The sequence below is a fragment of the Dermochelys coriacea genome, chromosome 3, assembly GCF_009764565.3.
Source record: "Dermochelys coriacea isolate rDerCor1 chromosome 3, rDerCor1.pri.v4, whole genome shotgun sequence".
NCBI lineage: Eukaryota > Metazoa > Chordata > Testudines > Dermochelyidae > Dermochelys > Dermochelys coriacea.
The window spans coordinates 135,694,107-135,716,466 of record NC_050070.1 but is presented as its reverse complement, the minus strand read 5'-3'; positions in this window follow the sequence as shown (position 1 = coordinate 135,716,466).

Here is a 22,360-nt window from a genome sequence, read left to right as displayed (position 1 = left end):
AAGCTAGAGGCATGTAGGTAGGAATAGCGGTCAGTAGGTTTCCGATATAGGGTGGTGTTTATGTGACCATTGCTTATTAGCACCGTAGTGTCCAGGAAGTGGATCTCTTGTGTGGACTGGTCCAGGCTGAGGTTGATGGTGGGATGGAAATTGTTGAAATCATGGTGGAATTCCTCAAGGGCTTCTTTTCCATGGGTCCAGATGATGAAGATGTCGTCAATGTAGCGCAAGTAGAGTAGGGGCATTAGGAGACGAGAGCTGAGGAAGCGTTGTTCTAAGTTAGCCATAAAAATGTTGGCATACTGTGGGGCCATGCGGGTACCCATTGCAGTGTCGCTGACTTGAAGGTATACATTGTCCCCAAATGTGAAATAGTTATGGGTGAGGACAAAGTCACAAAGTTCAGCCACCAGGTTAGCCATGACATTATCGGGGATACTGTTCCTGACGGCTTGTAGCCCATGTCACCATGAAAGCTTTTCCTCCTTTCCCCTCCCTGCTGCTGGTGATGGCTTATCTTAAGTGATCACTCTCCTTACAGTGTGAATGATAAACCCATTGTTTCATGTTCTCTGTGTGTGTATATAAATCTCCCCTCTGTTTTTTCCACCAAATGCATCCGATGAAGTGAGCTGTAGCTCACGAAAGCTTATGCTCTAATAAATTTGTTAGTCTCTAAGGTGCCACAAGTACTCCTTTTCTTTTTGCGAATACAGACTAACACGACTGCTACTCTGAAACCATGGATCAGAAGACTCCATTATAACACTATTGTCTCAGTGCTGTATTTGGCTTCGGAGCATAGCAGGGAATTGTGTCTTATCTGTATCTCCAAAGTGTACTGAAGCTGTTCTCATCTATGTCTAGGCATCACAGGGTCCACTCACCACACATGGTGACTCCTCCTGGCAGCTATGGGGATTAGCTCTTGCCAGGCATCACAGCCCTCTGGTAATGGCTCTACCCCTCAGCTTTCACTCTGCAGTCCCTCTCACTCATGGAGCTGCAGCTTCCTGTTTGTAGCTTAGCCCTCCAGGTCACTAAGGTCTTTCCCTTCCAGAGACATCAAAGTCCTTCCAGACTAGCTGTCTGGCTGGCATCTCCAACACCCTGTGCTACTTCCCAGGGACTGGTAGGGGACCCAGGCCCACTCTCTACACTGGGTTTCAGCCCAGGGACCTTATAATAAGCTACTAAGGTCTGTACATTCCTACCTCTTGCTACTGTTAGCCTGGGTCTCTTCCTACTTATCTAGCTTCCTTTCCCTGTGGGTTTGTCAGCACCCTCATCCCAGGAACTGACTGTAGACTACTTCCTTACAGCCCCTTGGTACTCATAGCTCCTGCTCTGTACAGACTGTCCTGTTCCTGCCTAGCTGAGGCCATTTCCAATTAATGGCTGCTCCCTTTCTCCTTCTTCAGGTGCAGCCTGGGCAGTTAATTGGCCTGCCTAGTTACTTCAGCACCTCCACCTTATCCACCAGGGTTCTGGCATAGCTCTGGGAGATGAACAGAATGCTATTAGGTCCCAAATACATTTAAAGACTGCCTAGCATTTTAACTACGTTGGGGACGGTGTCTTCTTTCTCCATCATATTTAACTGTGTTAGCAGTCAGTAGGCTTCTCCTAAAAACAAATGTCTGTGACCAGCATTTTGGTTAGGATGGTTTCAGCACTAACTAGTTTGGTGTCTTGTCAAATTAGTACCTTCATTTTCATTCAGGCAGTGTTTTGGATATTTACACACGCTGTTTTTTTTTTTATGGTCCTATATTGGGATTCCTGAAATACTGATAACTACATTAAATTCTTTCATCCACAGGGATTTTAACTTCATTTTTGGTCACAGCAATATGTTTCTTCTTTCCTGAGCCATGCTGTTTCATTTTTTTCTTTGTTTGTGGGCTTTTTAAACAAGTATTTGGGGTCTACTTTCCTGTTTTAGTCCACCTTACATTTTCTTTGAATTGATGTACAAAAACAGGGGCATGTTGTTGTTTATTTTGTAGTAGCACCTAGAGCAGTGCTTTTCACCATGTGGTCAATAGACCCCTCCAGGTCCACAGACTATGTCTAAGATTTCCAAAGGGGTTCACACCTCCATTTGAAATATCTTAAGAGTCTGCAAATGAAAAAAGGATGAAAAACACTGACCTAGAGGCTCCCAGTGAGTTAAAGCCCCTTTGTAGCAGGCACTGTATAAACAGTCCCTTCCCCAAAGTGTGCACAATCTAAATAGACAAGACAGACAAAAGAAGTATTTTTACCCCCATTTTATAAATGGGGAACTGGGTTAAGTGATTTTCCCAAGGTCACACAGGAAGTCTGTGACAGAGCTGGAAATGGACCCCAGATCTTCTGCATCCCAATCCAGTACTGTAACCAACACACTATCTTCCTCTCAGGAGAAGCATGTCACAGGATGTCAGAGTTTAGGCTCCTACAGAAAGATGCAGAAATATTTCACTGACTCATGCTGTAAAGTAGATCAGGTGGGGCTCATTATCTCTAAAACTGGGCATAAAAGTGGGGGTCCTGGTCTGATGAGAAGACAGTATTAGAGACAGAGATATCTTGTAAGGAAGCTCTCTAGGAACAAGCCAAGACCAGGAAAACTTTGGCTGAGGTTTATGTTTTGTTACTGAAGTTAAGCAATTAAAGCAAACCCCAGGAAGGGGGTAAATTTTGGACATTAATCCAGTCTGTGTGTGCTGAGCTGAGCTAGCAGGGAAGGGACTCAGCTCATTCACAGGGTTACTGTGTCCTTTCTGGTATCTGACGCTACAACTTTATTGTAGCTTTATGTCAAGGGATTATGTTAACAAAGCATTATTTGATTACATGGACTCCTGTGCAAAGAAAGGTCTGATTTCAGTAGAAGGTTCATCCCATGTGGTGTGGGTACAAGTTAATCTTTTCAAGTGGCATGATCATCATTTGTAAGTATCAAAAATGGTAATTATCAACAATTGCCTTCCAAAAACTCTTTCCTATTACTGTGGATGGATTTCCCCTTTGCTTATAGTGACAGCTGAGCTGTTTGGTTTTAAGGATCAGATTGGAAGCATCTGAGAAATTCCTTCCAAAAGGTAGGAGGCAATTTCTCAATTTCATTGAGTGCCACTCTGGGTGGGAAGAATGCTGCAGCTTCTGGGAGTCACAGGAGGAGCCAGTTATAATCTGACTGACCTGCCTTAGCATTATGCTGCCTGGTGAAATTTGCTGTGCCCTCGCAAGTTGGAGATTGTACTTCTACAGCTGAGTCTGGGTTGGGAACTCACTGTTCTATTGGATTTGTTGTGGTTATTCAGATACAACAATCAACACAAGGGCTGTCCCGCTACCTCCTTCAAACCAGAGAGTCCTCTCTAGCTCATTCAGAGCTAAACTTGTTATTATGATCTCTACCCTCTTTCCCTCTCCCTCCAGTCAGAGGAGACTGAAGCAGGAGGGGAGCAGTTCCTGCTCCAGTCAAAGAGGAGGGGGCAGGGAGTGCTCTCCCTCAGTTTTTAATACAGGAAGGGGAACTGCATCCCCCTAAGCCCTGTTTATGGGACCCTCGGCTGCTGGCCTCTCTCTTACTGCCCTTCATGCTACTCTCCCTCCTCCATTACGTGCTTGCCCATCTTCACCTCACCTTAGCCCCTTAGCTTGACCTTTAAGCCCTGTACAAATAAAGGTGCTAGCGAGGCCTGTGCCTGCCACAGCCCTGCTCACTTTGCTAAATGGCAGAACTGCAAGTTTGTATCTTTACAGACCCTCCTGGAGCATAAATAAAACAACAGAAAATGTTCAGTTAAACTGAATGCAACACACAGCACAAGCAGCTCCACTCACTGTCCCACGCAAGGAGAAACCTGTACAGTAATGATCCATAGTCAAAGGATGGCTTGACCCCAAAAAGAGCCTTGGCAATAAACCCAGGCTGGAACAGATGGTTGGCATACGGGTCCCACCATTAAAAACATCCTTAATGGTGGACAGCTAGGGACCACTTACAATTACTGCCACAAAGAGGGGATATCTGTGCCTCCAGCTGCCACCCTCTTTAGAACCTTCTTGGGAGTGGTCTCTGCCATCTAGTCTGTATCTCCTGTCTATATTCCTCTCTTCTCTTGAACTCCCTCATTCCTTTCTTTGCACTTCCTACATCTTTCCCTCCCACCCTGTTTTTCTTCTGCCTGATACATACCACCTGCTTAATCAAAATGATCTGAGCATGCTCAGTATTTCTGCCTCCTGGTGGCAAGGGGTTTGCAAAGTGCTGAGTTCACTGTGCAGAGAAAAGAGGGAAGTCCTGAACATCGGGGAATATCCCTCTTCCTGATCCAGGAACTGATAGTATTAGCAGCAATTCACTGGAGGCTCTGGCAGAATTTGGAAAGTTTACTGTGGTTGGCAAAGACTCAGGTACATGTTGGGGCTAATTATGAATGTTGTTTGTATTGCATTTCCTTCTGAAGCTAACTTTTGCAATACATTAGTTAACAAGTTAGTCGTTGCCTGTAGCTCTTAAGCCTCTCGTTTTTCCTGTGGATGAAGTTGCAAACTTGTAATACAATGCACCATACATTTTGTATTGGGGGTAATGGCCAGATTCCAACTAGGAGGAATTACATTCTGTCTATCAACATTCCCCCCTGCAGTTCTAGGTGGATTCTTCTCCAAATCAGGTCCTTAACTGTTGTGTAGTGGTAGTACCTAACTTAATCCATTTGACTGGAATAGCTTGGTAAAAGATCTGAGAGGATAATCTATCAAATGAATTTAGGCTGCATTTCTATTCTATTTATTTTATTTATTTCTTGAATTGTCTACAAGCAGTCACTGTGTTTCTTATTCATGATTGTTTGATGAGTATTTTATGTGAATCAATGTTGGGCTATGTATTCTCCAGGAACTCTTTTCTTTAACTGTCTTTTGAGTTATTCACATTGTGCTTTTAGTCATTTACCTAACATAGTAGTATTTCTGCTTCCTAAATGGATGACTAAAACTTTTTATAAATAGGAGGAGGGAGATCTGAAAAGGCCTATATGAACACTCCTAGGTGAACACATCCGCACAACCATCCATGAGAATTCTCTTTCCAGGAGCACTCCGGAGGGGAAAAAAAATCACTCATACAAATGTTCATGGACAAGAGAAGGGGCTCAAATCCCGTTGAATTAAATTAGGCAGTTTGCATCAAAAAATGCTCATAAATGCTTTTCCACAGTATTCATCCAGCTTGGTTAGCTATCCCACTCTAATCACAGAAATACAGGATTTACTATGCTGGATCACACCTGAGGTCCATCTAATTCAGTATCTTGTCTTTGACAGTGACCAGAGCCAGTTGCTTCAGAGGTAGGTGTTAGAAACCCTCTAGTTGTCCACAGGGGTAGTTTCTTCTGAACTTCTAATCTACGCATGTGGGAGGCAGGTCAACTCCCAGCAGTGGATACAAGATGAGAGAGATCTGATGCTATGATGCAGTATGGTAGTTCCTACAGGGTGTGTAAATGAATGATTTTCCTGAGGAAAAATATCTGTATTGTCTAGACTATGATTAGAGAAGATGGTGTGCATTCCTTTGAGAGGGGATCGTATTGCAGTACAGGCTCTGTGTGCCTATGTAACTTTAAAAGAGTCTCCAATATGAAAAGTCTGCAGCTGTTCTGAAGGATGTATTATTTAGGTGTTACAAAGGGATTGGTCAGATCTCCTTGTAAGAGAAGAGAATGCAGAAAATAAAACAGATGCAAAATTTATTTTCTATTATACTGTTCACTTATATCGGCTAACTGAAAGACACGACTATCCCAGCTTCTAAAGATTTAGGTATGCTTGGATAAAGAGGGTTGGGTGGGTCAGACTCTGGACTGCAACTTGGGAGGGCTAGGCTCTGTTCCTAGCTGTGCCACAGACTTACTGCATGACCTTGGGCAAGTTTCATGGAGCCTGATCTAAAAAGGTCAGTGGGAAGATCCTAGTAACTTCAATAGTGTCTTAGTCTCTCTGTGCCTGAGCTCCCCATCTCTAAAACACTTCCCTACATTCCAGGAGTGTTGGAGGCTGCACAGATAAATTGGAGTAAATTCTGCTGCTGTTGGTGTAAATCCTGAATAATTCTACTGATTTACACTGAAATGAGAGAGCAGAATTTGGCCCATTGTGCGTACACTGCATAAGGATGGTATTATCCGTAGTGTGTATCTGTAATACTTTTGTACATATGTGTTATAAAGTTGCAAAATGGTTCACAGTAAAATATGTGAACTAAAAACAAGCTATAGTGTTTTACATTCTTGGAAGCCTATGGGCCGAGTTTATAGTATATTGCATGTGTGCATAAAATCCACAAGAAAGCAGACAGTCAGATAGCTGCTGACTATCATTTACCTACCAGTTGTTGCTAGCTACCATTACCTGTATGCCTTGGGGGAAGCTGACTCTTCTCTGTAACATCATTCATGGAAGAAAATCACGGAGGGTTTTAGAGGCATTCTCTCCTGTGGCTAGGAGCACTGGGAAGGAGGGAGTTATAGCTTCAGGATGCAATCGCATATTTAAACTGAGTTAGATATTTATTTTAGATTTGATGCATTTGTTTTTTGGTGCATCTATTTTTTTCTGGTTTCTTGGTCAGTAACAGGGAGGATGGTGTTTATTGTTAGTGGTGAACAGATGGTAGTGGCAGAGGCTGGCCTTGTCTGTGGTCACTGTCCAGTTGGCATTGGGAGTTGGGATTATAAAAATAGCATAAGCACACCCAGTTAAGGGTGGGTGGGTGGGTGGGTGTGTGTGTGTGCGCGCGCAGAGGGTAACCAAGAGGATAACCAAGACATGAGGATAACCTAGAGGATAACCAAGACATGAGGATAACCAAGACATGACATCAGACTTCTCTAAAGAACATCCCAGTTCCACAGCAGTTGTCTTTAAGCTGTTTACATTGCTGAATAAGATATATTAGTGCACATTTATGTGGGCAATCAGATCCCTGACAGCTCCACACTTGAAAAAGGGGAATAAAAAACTGAACAAAATCAGAAAATAAATGCTCAAAGTCACTTCTGCAACATCTTATGATAGCTTCACCCTACACTGATTGACACTGAAGATCTGTCAAATAGCAATGCTAGTCAAAGCATAGACGAAGAGGTGGGTGTTCCTGAACCTGGACCTCAGATCAAACACTCCTGATTTTTGGGGAAATGGATCTCAATATCACAGCTGCACCCTTCTTTCTGTAAAGGCCTAATCCAAATTCCTGGATCCAAACATCCCTGAACTTTGGGAAATTTGGAGTTGGGCCTGCATTTTGCAGTGTGGGCCCATCTTTAATCATGAGCCATATTGTGATGGAGGGAATACGTCACCCACCATGCACTCACTGGTTGTTGCCTTTCTTTCACTGGGTTTGGCTGAAACAGAAATCGAATCCCACTTTTCCACACACAAAACACTAATCATTACTCAACATTTGAATTTCCTGTGGGCTTCTTACAAGGCAGTAGCTAGGTATACTCTGCTACGTTTCTACTGTAACAAAATTAGGCCATGGGAGAATTTAGAGATGTGGGTTCCTCTTTCCCCCCCCTTTTTATTTTTCTTGATAAATCTTTGTTAATTTTCTAAGAAAAGGGGAAGTCAAGTGCCAAAGTTAAAAAGTTATTTCTACCACCAGTCTTAAAAGTGTAGAAGAATGTGCCAGCTGAGCGGATGATCGTTCTCCCCTTATAACACCTCTCATGTGACACATCACTGTGTGTTTCTCAAAAGGGCTGTACGCTTTAGAAGTAGTCTGTGAACTCCGTGTTGAAGTGGTTGCCATGGCAGTGGGCTGAGTGAATTGGAAAGCATGATTAGCCACAGTTGGCCTAAATAGCTTAGGAAAAAAAGGCCAAGGACTCTCTCTCATCATTTCTTGTATACAACCTTCGGTATGTGTACCAGAGGGGTGCAAAGGCACTCAGACAAAAAAAGCCCACAGAAGTACGCTGCTACATAACAGCCCCTGGGCAGGGTTTGGCTCACTAATTTTTAGAGTGCAGGTTTCAAACCGGGCCACAAGATTCCTCCTTTTGCTCTCTTATGATGAGTATAAGTCTTAGCAATGCAACATGCACAGCCAGCCATGCTATTTAACAACATGTATCCTCTCTGAATCCAGTAGACAGTAGTTCCATGGCTGTTGATTGAGTGAAACTCCACGAAACCTCTGGATTCAGAAGGTATAATAAAAATATGACATAACATTTTCCATGTTTCATAGTACTGTAAGAAATCTTAACTAATCCTCACAATACTCCCAAGGACTAGTTAAGTATGATGCCCATATTACAGATGGGCAGACTGAAGCACAGAGTGGTTAAATGTCTTGCCCAAGTCCACATAGTGAGTCCGTGTCGGAGCTGGGACAGGCATTCATGAGTTCCTGTCTCCTACTGCTGGTCCCAATCTTCTAGATCATACTGCCTCTATCTATCGCTTATTCTGAGGTAAATAATAATAGCACTTATTTTTTTTTTAATTCCTTTGATCTAATATAGTAGTTTTCATGCACAGATCTCAAAGCCCTCTATACTAGTGGGTAAGCGCCATTGGTGGGTGAACAGAGAAAGCAGTTAAGTGCCTTATGCAAGGGGGAGGGATAGCTTGGTGGTTTGAGCATTGGCCTGCTAAACCCAGGGTTGTGAGTTCAATCCTTGAGGGGGCCATTTAGGGATCTGAGGCAAAAATTGGGGATGGGCCCTGCTTTGAGCAGGAGCTTGGACTAGATGACCCTCTGAATATCCAACCCTGATATTCTATGATTCATAGATTTCAAGGCCAGATGGGACTATTGCATCATCTAGTCTGACCCATATATCGCAGGCTATAGAATTTCACCCATGTACCCCTGTACTGGGCCCTGTAACTTATTTTTAGCTGAAGCATATGTTTGAGAATGGTATCTATTCTTGATCTGAAAACATCAAGAGATAAGAATCCACCACTTCCCTTAGTAGTTTGTTCGAATAGTTAATCACCCTCACTGTTAAATATATGTACCTAATTTCTAATTTAAATTTGTTTGGTTTCTGCTTCCAGCCATTGATTCTTGTAATGCCTTCCTCTGCTAGATTCAAGAGTCTTTTAGTACCTGGTATTTTCTCCCTGAGAAGGCACTTATACACATGACCTTCATTTTGATAAACTAAACACTGAGCTAATTTAAATCACTGTAAGGCAGTTTCTCCAGCCATCATCAGTGCCAGAGCGGAGATTAGAATCTTTCTCATTACCAGGCCTGTACCCTCTCTAACTGGACACTCTCACTTGAAACCTTGGAAAGCCAGTTTAGGGGTGGAGTCCCAGCTGGTGTAAATTGGCATAGCTCCAAAGACTTCAATGAGGCAATACTGGTTTACACTTGCCAAGGATCTGCCCGCAGGCATTTAGCAGGAGTAGAGTCTGAGTCAGATTCTTCTCACGTTGATTCTACCTTACTGTAACTTTAGTGGAGAGTTACTCCTGATTCTCACTGGTGTAAATGAGACCAGAAATGGATACCAGGATTCCACTCAGGCCAGTCTCACACACTGTCCTGATGAGGTGGCAGGTTTTTCCTTAAAGGGATCATAGCCCAGATTTTTTGGTCTCTCTCTGGTTGGCGACAGGTCTGTTTCGGTCAGTCACGTGGCCTGAAAATTAACCTCCTAGAAGAAAAAGGTGACACAGGTAGTCATTGTTCTGCAGACCTGGCTGTTGGCTGCTTTAGTTTTGCAGCTCTTTTGCAGCAGTTTCGCTGCTTTCATATGTTGCACCTCTTAAATTGTTGTCATCCATGTCTGAGAAGTGGGACTATCTCTTTGGAGCCAACATTGTGATGCATTTTTTTGGCAGTCTCGGCCATTCATATTTCATACAAATGTTTCTCTCTGTTCCTTAAGAGCAATAATCATAAATATCAGGTTTCATTTACGGAGCGCCTTTCATCCCAGCAGATCCCAAAGCATTTTCCAAGCTTACTCAGCTATTGTACAGTAACAATATTAGTGGCTCCTCCAGCAAGGTTGTAACTTGCTTCCCATTAAAATCTGGTTTTGGGGAAAACCAAAACTAGAATACCCTCAATTAAAAAGAGTTTTACAGCTGAAATGTGTTTTGCCTGTTCCCTCGCCATAGGAGACTGCCTCCTTGCCCAGGTGTAATCCAACAACTCTTCATGGGGATTCAAGAGTTTGAAAAGGGAACATTTTTTTTTTTTCTTCCCTGATCTTAGAAAATCCAACTTTTCTGGAATGCTGTAGCATCTCTAAAGCAGCTTGATCTGACAACTGCACATTTGTTTGATTCATTTTCCCTCTATGAGAACTAGTGTCTTAGGGAATTTTTGGGACAGATCTTGGGTCCTTAACGTTTCTGTCCTTCAATTCACCTATCTGTAGGGTGTTAAGAGGTCTAGACTTGTAAATATTTAATGTCACTATTAAATCAATCTGACCATTGAGAGCATGGTAATCTGCACAGTATAATAATCCAAAAGGAATATTTATCATAGATATTTCTAGTATCTAATTGATGTTACTGTTTGTTCATAGAATTTTCAACGGTACTCATTACTGTAGTATGAGACTGTGCTACATGCTTTACTGAACATACCTTCACAACACCCCTGTGGTGTAATGAAATAATATAAAAATTTACAGATGGGGAAATGAGCCACAGAGTGGTTTAGTGACTTGCCCAAGGACACACAGCAGGTCTGTGGCAGACCGAGGAATAGTGGCCACATCTCCTGAGTCCCAGGACCTTAAGGTTGTCTCTTAACCTCAAGAATATCAGTCATCAGTGCAGTACTTTGATAACCTCAGATGAACAATGCTATGCCAATTCAAAGCAAAATACCTGGAGCCTCCTCTTTCAAGAATAGCTCTAAACTTTCTGGGAGAATTCTAGAAAACAATACAGCACAGCAACCAAGTTCAGAAATAACATAAGTCTTAAAATACCCAACCTGCTTATAAACCTTCTGCCTCCTCCACACTAATCACATTCAAAGGGACATCTTTTCCAAGACCAGTACCTCCTCTGCTATTCTGTCAATAGCATTTTGGTTTGTGTTTGTTTTCATAAATGCACCAACATCCCTTTTCAAATAAAATGCTGCCCATATTGAAGTTATATAAACTGGCAAAAGATGCAAAGCTAATCATGAATCGGTACTTACTATGTCCATTGGTCTCTCAGTATAAGTGCCAACACTAGCATTTTTAAAAGATTTAATTCATTATTGATTAAAGGTTTGTGTGTGAATGAAAGCTTGATAAGGTCTCTTTTACTATGTGTCCCTCTCTTTCCTCCATCAACAAAGGCTACAAGTTTCAGAGTAGCAGCCGTGTTAGTCTGTATTTGCAAAAAGAAAAGGAGTACTTGTGGCACTTTAGAGACTAACAAATTTATTAGAGCATAAGCTTTCGTAGTGAGCTGTAGCTCACGAAAGCTTATGCTCTAATAAATTTGTTAGTCTCTAAGGTGCCACAAGTACTCCTTTTCTTTTTAAAGGCTACAAATGTCACAGGAGATGATTTTGCAACATATATGTATATGGGTAACTTGCTTTAAAGGGACACTGTCAAGATAAAAATAATCTATTTTAAGAAATCCATACCTGTCTTACTGATAGCATCCTAGATGATATAAAGAGTCCAAAATTTAAAAATCTTATATATTTTTAATACATTTTTATTTTATTTTGATTTTCAGAAAAATAAAAAGTGTGCCTCTCCTGGGCTGAATTTTTTTTTTTTTTTAAATCAGAAACCATCCAACACTGCTAATCTGTCAATTCACCCTCATCATGCCACAAAAATAAACCACCAAACAATTACCAATGAAAACACTCCCAGACACTGAGCACTTCCCAGAAACTGTGCTTTGCAGAGTGCCCTGAAGCCTCCCTGGCCTCTTGTTGTTTGTTGCATCTTGTGTTTAAACAAGGGGCCTTGGTAAGTATATAAATTGTGTTCGTTTGAGAGAGGAAAAACTCGCTCAACCAAAGTATTTGCTCTCTTGTGGATGCCTCATCTTTGAACAGATGGCCCCTGGGGCAGTCCATAAGATGGTGATGATGCCCAAACTGTTGGTCAGATACTTTATTATACTTGACACTGTAACCTTGGAAAAAATGTTGCCTTTTGTATGAGGCACTTGTAGGTTGTAAGAAGTTCAGGGCAAGAACTGTCTTCCTACATATTTACACCATGCCTAACACAATGTGGCCTTGATCTTGACTGGGACATTTGGCCACTATGACAGTACAGTACAAATAATACATTTAAATTTTAAACCTCAGGTTTGGGGCCTAGCCTGTCTAACAGAACCCCTGTAGCATAAAGGATTATGGCCTTTGAGCACTGCCATTCAGACAGCAGCAGCAGGGAGAAACAAGAAAGTGAGAATGAAATAAAAAGAGAGATCAAAGACTAGCTTGCTCCTTCTATGAGAAACTCTCTGGGAGGGGGCCGTGAGGGTAGGGAAATTCTCTGAGGTTTCCCTTGTGGAGTTTTCTTTTTTTCCTCCAAATCCTTCTAATCAGGGGCAGGCAGGGAGTGGGTTTGACCACTGAATAGGGTGACCAGATAGCAAGTGTGTAAAATTGGGACACTTTTTTTGTTAATATGGAGGGGGGTATAGCTGCCTATATAAGACACAGCCCCTAATATTGGGATGGTACCAATAACATCAGGACATCTGGTCACCCTACTGCTGAAGAAGAAGCAGGAAGTTCAATCCCCAAACCGAGGGGTATCATTTTCCATCTTCCAGAGGCCTGCATTTCAGAAAGCCGTTTTGCTGTTCAGAGGAAGTTGAGGGTTTCGGGAGTTATCACAATGAAAAAGGAGCAAAGCTACAAATCTCTAAATGGGGGAGGAGAAGGAGTTGCATACCAGACCACTGCATACATGAGGGATTTCAAAAGAAAACAGTTTGAAAAGAGAGACATGGTCACACCGCTCAGACAGCTGCAGCAGCACAGGAGCTAGCAAACAGAGCTGTAAACAGGGGAGTTTGAGTGGGAGTTCTGTTGGAAGAGAAGGTATTTGTACTTGGTTTTGTATTTTTAGTGTGTGTGTGTGTGTGTGTGTGTGTGTGGAGGCTTGTAGGGGCTTTGTGCTGGGAGAGAAGCTGAGCCCTGATTAGGGGGTGGGGCTTCTGACTAGAGGTCCTATAAAGGTAGCCAGCCAGTCAGGCAGCGGCACAGGAGCTAGCAAACAGAGCTGTAAACAGGGGAGTTTGTATTGTGGTGCTTGTTTGGGATTTGCTTTTGCTGAGGGGGGGTGGTCTTCTTGGTGTGGCTTGTGTTTCCCAGATTAACAGGACTTAGGTGGGAAGGCTATGACGGATACGGAGGCAGCTGTGGGAGTGACTCCTGTAGTGGAAGAGACAATGAGGATGACTGGATGTGGAAGCTGTGGTATGTACATGATCCTGGAGTGGGGACCTGGTAAGAGTTTTTTCTGCATGAAATGCTGTCTGATAGAGCTGATGGAGGAAAAGATCCGAGGTCTGGAGATGCAGGTGGAAAGTCTCGTTGAGTTTAGGAAGGGGTTTGAGCAGATGACGGAGCAAAGACATGAGGTATCTGAACGGAAAAGCTCAGACTCACGGATGGAAGCAGGGCTGGGGAATTTTGAGGGGAGACTGGATGAGGAAAGTGGTCAGTGGAAGCATGTGACTAAAAGGACCAGGCAGAGGAAAAGACGGGCTAGTGAAGGAGAAATAGAGCTTAGGAACAGGTTTGCAGAGTTGGAAAATGAAGAAGGGGCTCAGCAGGTACTTGTTGAAGGTGGAAGGGTAAGGAAGAAGAGAAGAGAGGCTAGTCCTATAGGAAAAGCGGAAGAGTCAAGGGAGACTACACCAAATATGAGCCCCAGGAGGATACAGGATGGGTTGAAGAGGATTATAAGGGAAAATAGGAATGGAAAGAACTTGCAGCGAGAGGGAACAGAGGAGAGACTGGAGAATAGCACTGTCATCAGGAAAAGGCAGGCCTATGTGATCAGGGACTCTTTATTGAGAAGAATAGACAGGCCTGTAACTAGAGCTGATCCAGAGAATAGAAGGGTGTGCTGTCTTCCGGGTGCTAAGATACGGGATGTAGACCTGAGGTTGAAAAGGATCCTAAAGGGAGCGGGAAAGAATCCCCTAGTTATCCTTCATGTGGGAACAAATGATGCAGCTAGATTCTCGCTGGAAAGTATTAAGGGAGACTATGCTAGGCTGGGGAAGATGCTTAAGGAAATTGAGGCTCAGGTGATCTTTAGTGGGATCCTTCCTTTTCCTAGAGAAGGGCAACAAAGGTGTGACAAGATTATGACTGTCAACAGATGGCTTAGGCAGTGGTGCTATAAGGAGGGCTTTGGGATGTATGGCCACTGGGAGGCCTTCACAGACAGAAGACAGTTCTCTCGGGATGGACTTCATCTGAGTAGGGAAGGAAATAGACTTCTAGGATCAAGGCTGGCAAAACTGATAAAGAGAGCTTTAAACTAGGAATTAGGGGGAGATGGTTGGGAGATGTCCAGGTAATTTCCACGCCAGCTTTTAGCATTGAGAGGGAAGAAGACGAAGTAAGAAAGGATACAGCCGTGGGTAGGAGAATGTATATAAGGAGCGAGGGCGGTGTGGATACTAGTCTAATAGGTTATACTGGCTGTAGAATGACTGTGCCTAATAGGGTACAAAATGTGAGCGAGGCCAAACAGCAAAAATTAAGATGTTTGTACACCAATGCGAGGAGCCTAGGTAACAAAATGGAGGAACTAGAGCCACTGGTGCAGGAAATGAAACCAGATATTATAGGGATAACAGAAACATGGTGGAATAGTAGTCATGACTGGACTACAGGTATTGAAGGGTATGTGCTGTTTAGGAAAGACAGAAACAAAGGTAAAGGTGGTGGAGTAGCATTGTATATCAATGATGAGGTAGAATGTAAAGAAATAAGAAGCGATGCAATGGATAAGACAGAGTCCGTCTGGGCAAAAATTACATTGGGGAAGATAACTAGTAAAGCCTCTCCTACGATGGTGCTTGGGGTGTGCTATAGACCTCCAGGATATAATTTGGATATGGATAGAGCCCTTTTTAATGTTTTTAATCAAGTAAATACTAATGGAAACTGCGTCATCATGGGAGACTTTAACTTCCCAGATATAGACTGGAGGACCAGTGCTAGTAATAATAATAGGGCTCAGATTTTCCTAGATGCGGTAGTTGATGGAGTCCTTCATCAAGTAGTTGCTGAACCGACTAAAGGGGATGCCATTTTAGATTTAATTTTGGTAAGTAGTGAGGACCTCATAGAAGAAATGGTTGTAGGGGACAATCTTGGCTCAAGTGATCGTGAGCTAATTCAGTTCAAACTAAATGGAAGAATTAACAAAAATAAATCTGCAACTAGAGTTTTTGATTTCAAAAGGGCTGACTTTCAAAAATTAAGGAAATTAGTTAGGGAAGTGGATTGGACTGAAGAATTTATGGATCTAAAGGTAGAGGAGGCCTGGGATTACTTTAAATCAAAACTGCAGAAGCTATCAGAAGCCTGTATCCCAAGAAAGGGGAAAAAATTCATAGGAAGGAGTTGTAGACCAAGCTGGATGAGCAAGCATCTTAGAGAGGTAATTAAGAAGAAGCAGAAAGCATACAGGGAATGGAAGATGGGAGGGATCAGCAAGGAAAGCTACCTAATTGAGGTCAGAACATGTAGGGATCAAGTGAGACAGGCTAAAAGTCGAGTAGAGTTGGACCTTGCAAAGGGAATTAAAACCAATAGTAAAAGGTTCTATAGCCATATAAATAAGAAGAAAACTAAGAAAGAAGAAGTGGGGCCGCTAAACACTGAGGATGGAGTGGAGATTAAAGATAATCTAGGCATGGCCCAATATCTAAACACATACTTTGCCTCAGTCTTTAATAAGGCTAAAGAGGATCTTAGGATAATGGTAGCATGACAAATGGGAATGAGGATATGGAGGTAGATATTACCATATCTGAGGTAGAAGCAAAACTGAAACAGCTTAATGGGACTAAATCGGGGGGCCCAGATAATCTTCATCCAAGAATATTAAAGGAATTGGCACCTGAAATTGCAAGCCCATTAGCAAGGATTTTTAATAAAAAGAAAAGGAGTACTTGTGGCACCTTAGAGACTAACAAATTTATTAGAGCATAAGCTTTCGTGAGCTACAGCTCACTTCATCGGATGCATTTGGTGGAAAAAACAGAGGAGAGATTTATATACACACACACAGAGAACATGAAACAATGGGTTTATCATACACACTGTAAGGAGAGTGATCGCTTAAGATAAGCCATCACCCACAGCAGGGGGGGGAAAGGAGGAAAACCTTCCATGGGACCATGGTGAAAACCTTCCATGGTGACAAATACTCACCAGCAACCACACACCACACAACAGAACCACTAACCCAGGAACCTATCCTTGCAACAAAGCCCGTTGCCAACTCTGTCCACATATCTATTCAGGGGATACCATCATAGGGCCTAATCACATCAGTCACACTATCAGAGGCTCGTTCACCTGCGCATCTACCAATGTGATATATGCCATCATGTGCCAGCAATGCCCCTCTGCCATGTACATTGGCCAAACTGGACAGTCTCTACGTAAAAGAATGAATGGACACAAATCAGACGTCAAGAATTATAACATTCAAAAACCAGTTGGAGAACACTTCAATCTCTCTGGTCACTCGATCACAGACCTAAGAGTGGCTATACTTCAACAAAAAAGCTTCAAAAACAGACTCCAACGAGAGACTGCTGAATTGGAATTAATTTGCAAACTGGATACAATTAACTTAGGCTTGAATAGAGACTGGGAATGGATGAGTCATTACACAAAGTAAAACTATTTCCCCATGGTATTTCTCCCTCCCACCCCACCCCCCACTGTTCCTCTGATATTCTTGTTAACTGCTGAAATTAGCCTACCTTGCTTGTCACCATGGAAGGTTTTCCTCCTTTCCCCCCCCTGCTGTGGGTGATGGCTTATCTTAAGTGATCACTCTCCTTACAGTGTGTATGATATACCCATTGTTTCATGTTCTCTGTGTATGTATATAAATCTCTCCTCTGTTTTTTCCACCAAATGCATCCGATGAAGTGAGCTGTAGCTCACGAAAGCTTATGCTCTAATAAATTTGTTAGTCTCTAAGGTGCCACGGGTACTCCTTTTCTTTTTGCGAATACAGACTAACACGGCTGCTACTCTGAAACCAAGGATTTTTAATGAATCTGTAAACTCAGGAGTAGTACCAAATGATTGGAGAATTGCTAATATAGTTCCTATTTTTAAGAAATGGAAAAAAAAGTGATCCGGGTATCTACAGGCCAGTTAGTTTGACATCTGTAGCATGCAAGGTCCTGGAAAAAATTTTGAAGGAGAAATTAGTTAAGGACATTGAAGTCAATGGTAAATGGGACAAAATACAACATGGTTTTACAAAAGGCAGATTGTGCCAAACCAACCTAATCTCCTTTTTCAAAAAAGAACAGATTTTTTAGATAAAGAAAATGCAGTGGATCTAATTTACCTAGATTGCAGTAAGGCATTTGATACCGTGCCACATGGGGAATTATTAGTTAAATTGGAGAAGATGGGGATCAATATGAACATCAAAAGGTGGATAAGGAATTGGTTAAAGGGGAGACTGCAACGGGTCCTACTGAAAGGAGAACTGTCAGGTTGGAGGGAGGTTACCAGTGGAGTTCCTCAGGGATCGGTTTTGGGAGCAATCTTATTTAATCTTTTTATTACTGACCTTGGCACAAAAAGTGGGAGTGTGCTAATAAAGTTTGCAGATGATACAAAGCTGGGAGGTATTGCCAATTCAGAGAAGGATCGGGATATTATACAGGAGCATCTGGATGACCTTGTAAACTGGAGTAATAGTAATAGGATGAAATGTAATAGTGAGAAGTGTAAGGTTATGCATTTAGGGATTAATAACAAGAATTTTAGTTATAAGTTGGGGACGCATCAATTAGAAGTAACGGAAGAGGAGAAGGACCTTGGAGTATTGGTTGATCATAGGATGACTATGAGCTGCCAATGTGATATGGCTGTGAAAAAAGCTAATGCGGTTTTGGGATGCATCAGGAGAGGCATTTCCAGTAGGGATAAGGAGGTTTTAGTACCATTATACAAGGCACTGGTGAGACCTCACCTAGAATACTGTGTGCAGTTCTGGTCTCCCAGTTTGAATTCATCCTTTTTAAACATGGAGCAGGTACAGAGAAGTGCTATTAGGATGATCCGAGGAATGGAAAACTTGTCTTATGAAAGGAGACTTAAGGAGCTTGGCTTGTTTAGCCTAACTAAAAGAAGGTTGAGGGGAGATATGATTGCTCTCTATAAATATATCAGAGGGATAAATACAGGAGAGGGAGAGGAATTATTTCAGCTCAGCACCAATGTGGACACAAGAACAAATGGGTATAAACTGGCCACCAGGAAGTTTAGACTTGAAATCAGACGAAGGTTTTTAACCATCAGAGGAGTGAAGTTTTGGAATAGCCTTCCAAGGGAAGCAGTGGGGGCAAAAGATCTATCTGGCTTTAAGATTCTACTCGATAAGTTTATGGAGGAGATGGTATGATGGGATAATGGGATTTTGGTAAGTAATTGATCTTTAAATATTCAGGGTAAATAGGCCAAATCCCCTGAGATGGGATATTAGATGGATGGGATCTGAGTTACCCAGGAAAGAATTTTCTGTAGTATCTGGCTGGTGAATCTTGCCCATATGCTCAGGGTTTAGCTGATTGCCATATTTGGGGTTGGGAAGGAATTTTCCTCCAGGGCAGATTGGAGAGGCCCTGGAGGTTTTTCGCCTTCCTCTGTAGCATGGGGCATGGGTGACTTGAGGGAGGCTTCTCTGCTCCTTGAAGTCTTTAAACCATGATTTGAGGACTTCAATAGCTCAGACACAGGTGAGGTTTTTTGTAGGAGTGGGTGGGTGAGATTATGTGGCCTGCGCTGTGCAGGAGGTCGGACTAGATGATCAGAATGGTCCCTTCTGACCTTAGTATCTATGAATCTATGCTCAGGAACTGACAAACATTTTTCTGCAAGGAACCAGGAGAATTTCCCTTAAATTTGGAGCAGATTTCTATCAGTCTGGTTATAATCCTATGATATTGCTTCTAAAAATAAAACCAATAGAATTACTGTGGATGCCATGATGTCTTTGTACTGTCTTGATGTAGTTAATCTTAAAAAAAAAAAAATCCTTGTGCAGCTTTATTTAGTTTTAATACTAGCAGACCCTAATGATGGCTGGCAAAGACACAGGTACCAGCCTTGATGCAGCATAATATGATGTCCTGAGAACTCATATAATCATCACTCATTCTAGCCAGAGATTTTAGTATAGGAAGTTGTATACAAGATATGAAAAAAATATCTTGTATTTTTTCCTTCACAATGAAGGTCACTTATGAAATAGTATGTGAAATGAAAAATGGAGGGAGAAATGTCCCTCTTTAAGTAAGAAGTAGCATTTTGTACCAGTTCTACTTTCCTATTTGTGATCTTGTGGTAACCACTAATGGACTTTGCAATATGCTGTGAGTCCAATCACCATGTGGGTGCAGTGGTAGGGGCTGGATAGCTCCAGAAATCAGTAATGGGTTATAGAGCCTTTTGCATGAAGATATTGATTGAAATCCAGCTCATGTGACTAGTTCATGAAAGTTTATTGTCCGGTTGGTAGTCTCATTGTTTACCCTATGGAAGCTATCAACACAACTAGCATGTTCAGCACAGGCATATAAGTGAATGGGCCATGGAGAATGAATCAGTCTCTCACGCCTAGTGGATTGTTTGAGGCACAGTGGCACGACAGTGTGGGGAAGCTTGTGCAATCCATATTACCTGTTCCCCTCTGTGATCTACAGGGGATGTGAGTCTATGCCCTGGTCTACACTAGGCGATGAGGTCGAATTTAGCAGTGTTAAATCAATGTAACTTGCACCTGTCCACATGACGAAGCCCTTTCTTTCGACTTAAAGGGCTCTTAAAATCTATTTTCCTTACTCCACCCCCGACAAGGGGATTAGCGCTAAAATCGGTTTTGCCGGGTCAAATTTGGGGTACTGTGGATGCAATTAGATGTTGTTGGCCTCCGGGAGCTATCCCAGAGTGCTCCATTGTGACCGCTCTGGACAGCACTCTCAACTCAGATGCACTGACCAGGTAGACAGGAAAAGGCCCACAAACTTTTGAATTTCAATTTCCTGTTTGGCCAGTGTGGCAAGCTGCAGGTGACCATGCAGAGCTCATTAGCAGAGGTGACCATGATGGAGTCCCAGAATCGCAAAAGAGCTCCAGCATGGACCGAATGGGAGGTACGGGATCTGATCGCTGTATGGAGAGAGGAATCCGTGCTATCAGAACTACGTTGCAGTTTTCGAAATGCCAAAACGTTTATGCAAATCTCCCAGGGCATGAAGGACAGAGGCCGTAACAGGGACCCAAAGCAGTGCCGCGTGAAACTTAAGGAGCTGAGGCAAGCCTACCAGAAAACCAGAGAGGCAAACGGCCGCTCCGGGTCAGAGCCCCAAACATGCCACTTCTATGATGAGCTGCATGCCGTTTTAGGGAGTTCAGCCACCACTACCCCAGCCGTGTTGTTTGACTCCTTCAATGGAGGTGGAGGCAACACGGAAGCAGGTTTTGGGGACGAGGAAGACGATGAGGAGGAGGCTGTAGATAGCTCACAGCAAACAAGCGGAGAAACCAGTTTTCCCGACAGCCAGGAACTGTTTCTCACCCTGGACCTGGAGCCAGTACCCCCGAACCCACCCAAGGCTGCCTCCCGGACCCACCAGGCGGAGAAGGGACCTTTGGTGAGTGTACCTTTTAAAATACTATACAAGGTTTAAAAGCCAACATGTTTAATGATTGATTTGCCCTGGCATTCGTGGCTCTCCTGGATATACTCTCAAAGCCTTTGCAAAAGGTTTCTGGGGGAGGGTAGCCTTATTCCATCCACCATGGTAGGACACTTTACCACTCCAGGCCAGTAGCATGTACTCGGGAATCATTGTAGAACAAAGCATTGCAGTGTATGTTTGCTGGCGTTCAAACAACATCAGTTCTTTATCTCTCTGTATTATCCTCAGGAGAGTGATATCATTCATGGTCACCTGGTTGAAATAGGGTGCTTTTCTTAAGGGGACATTCAGAGGTGCCCGTTCCTGCTGGGCTGTTTGCCTATGGCTGAACAGAAATGTTCCCCGCTGTTAGCCATGCGGCAGGGGGAGGCAAAATGCAACCTTGTAACGAAAGCACATGTGCTATGTATGTAACATTAACAGCAAGGTTTACCGTGAAAGAGTGTACCCATTGTTCTATAAAATGTCTTTTCAAATACCACTGTCCTTTTTTTTTTTTTTTTTTTTTTTTTTTTTTTTCCTCCACCAGCTGCATGTGTTTCAAGGATCACAGGATCTTCTCCTTCTCAGAGGCTAGCGAAGATTAGAAGGCGAAAAAAACGCACTCGTTATGAAATGTTCTCTGAGCTAATGCTGTCCTCCCACACTGACACAGCACAGACGAATGCAAGGAGGCAGACAATGTCAGAGTGCAGGAAAGCACAAAATGACCGGGAGGAGAGGTGGCGGGCTGAAGCTAAAAGGTGGTGGCAGCGTGATGAGAGGAGGCAGGATTCAATGCTTGAGGCTGCTGGAGGATCAAACTAATATGCTCCAGTGAATGGTTGAGCTGCAGGAAAGGCAGCAGGAGCACAGACTGCCACTACAGTCCCTGTGTAACCAACCGCCCTCCTCCCCAGGTTCCATAGTCGCCTCACCCAGATGCCCTAGAACGCAGTGGGGGGGGGCCTTCGGCCACCCAGCCACTCCACCCCAGAGGATTGCCCAAGTAACAGAAGGCTGGCATTCAATAAGTTTTAAACTTTAAAGTGCTGTGTAGCCTTGTCCTTCCCTCCTCCAACACCCCTCCTGGGCTACCTTGGTAATTATCCCCCATTTGTGTGATGAATTAATAAAGAATGCATGAATGTGAAGCAACAATGACTTTATTGCCTCTGAAAGCGGTGATCGAAGGGAGGTGGGGAGGGTGGTTAGCTTTCAGGGAAGTAGAGTGAACCAAGGGGAGCGGGGTTTCATCAAGGAGAAACAAACAGAACGTTCACACCGTAGCCTGGCCAGTCATGAAACTGGTTTTCAAAGCTTCTCTGAAGGGCACCGCACCCTCCTGTGCTCTTTTAACCACCCTGGTGTCTGGCTGTGCGTAACCAGCTGCCAGGCTATTTGCCTTAACTTCCCATAAACGTCA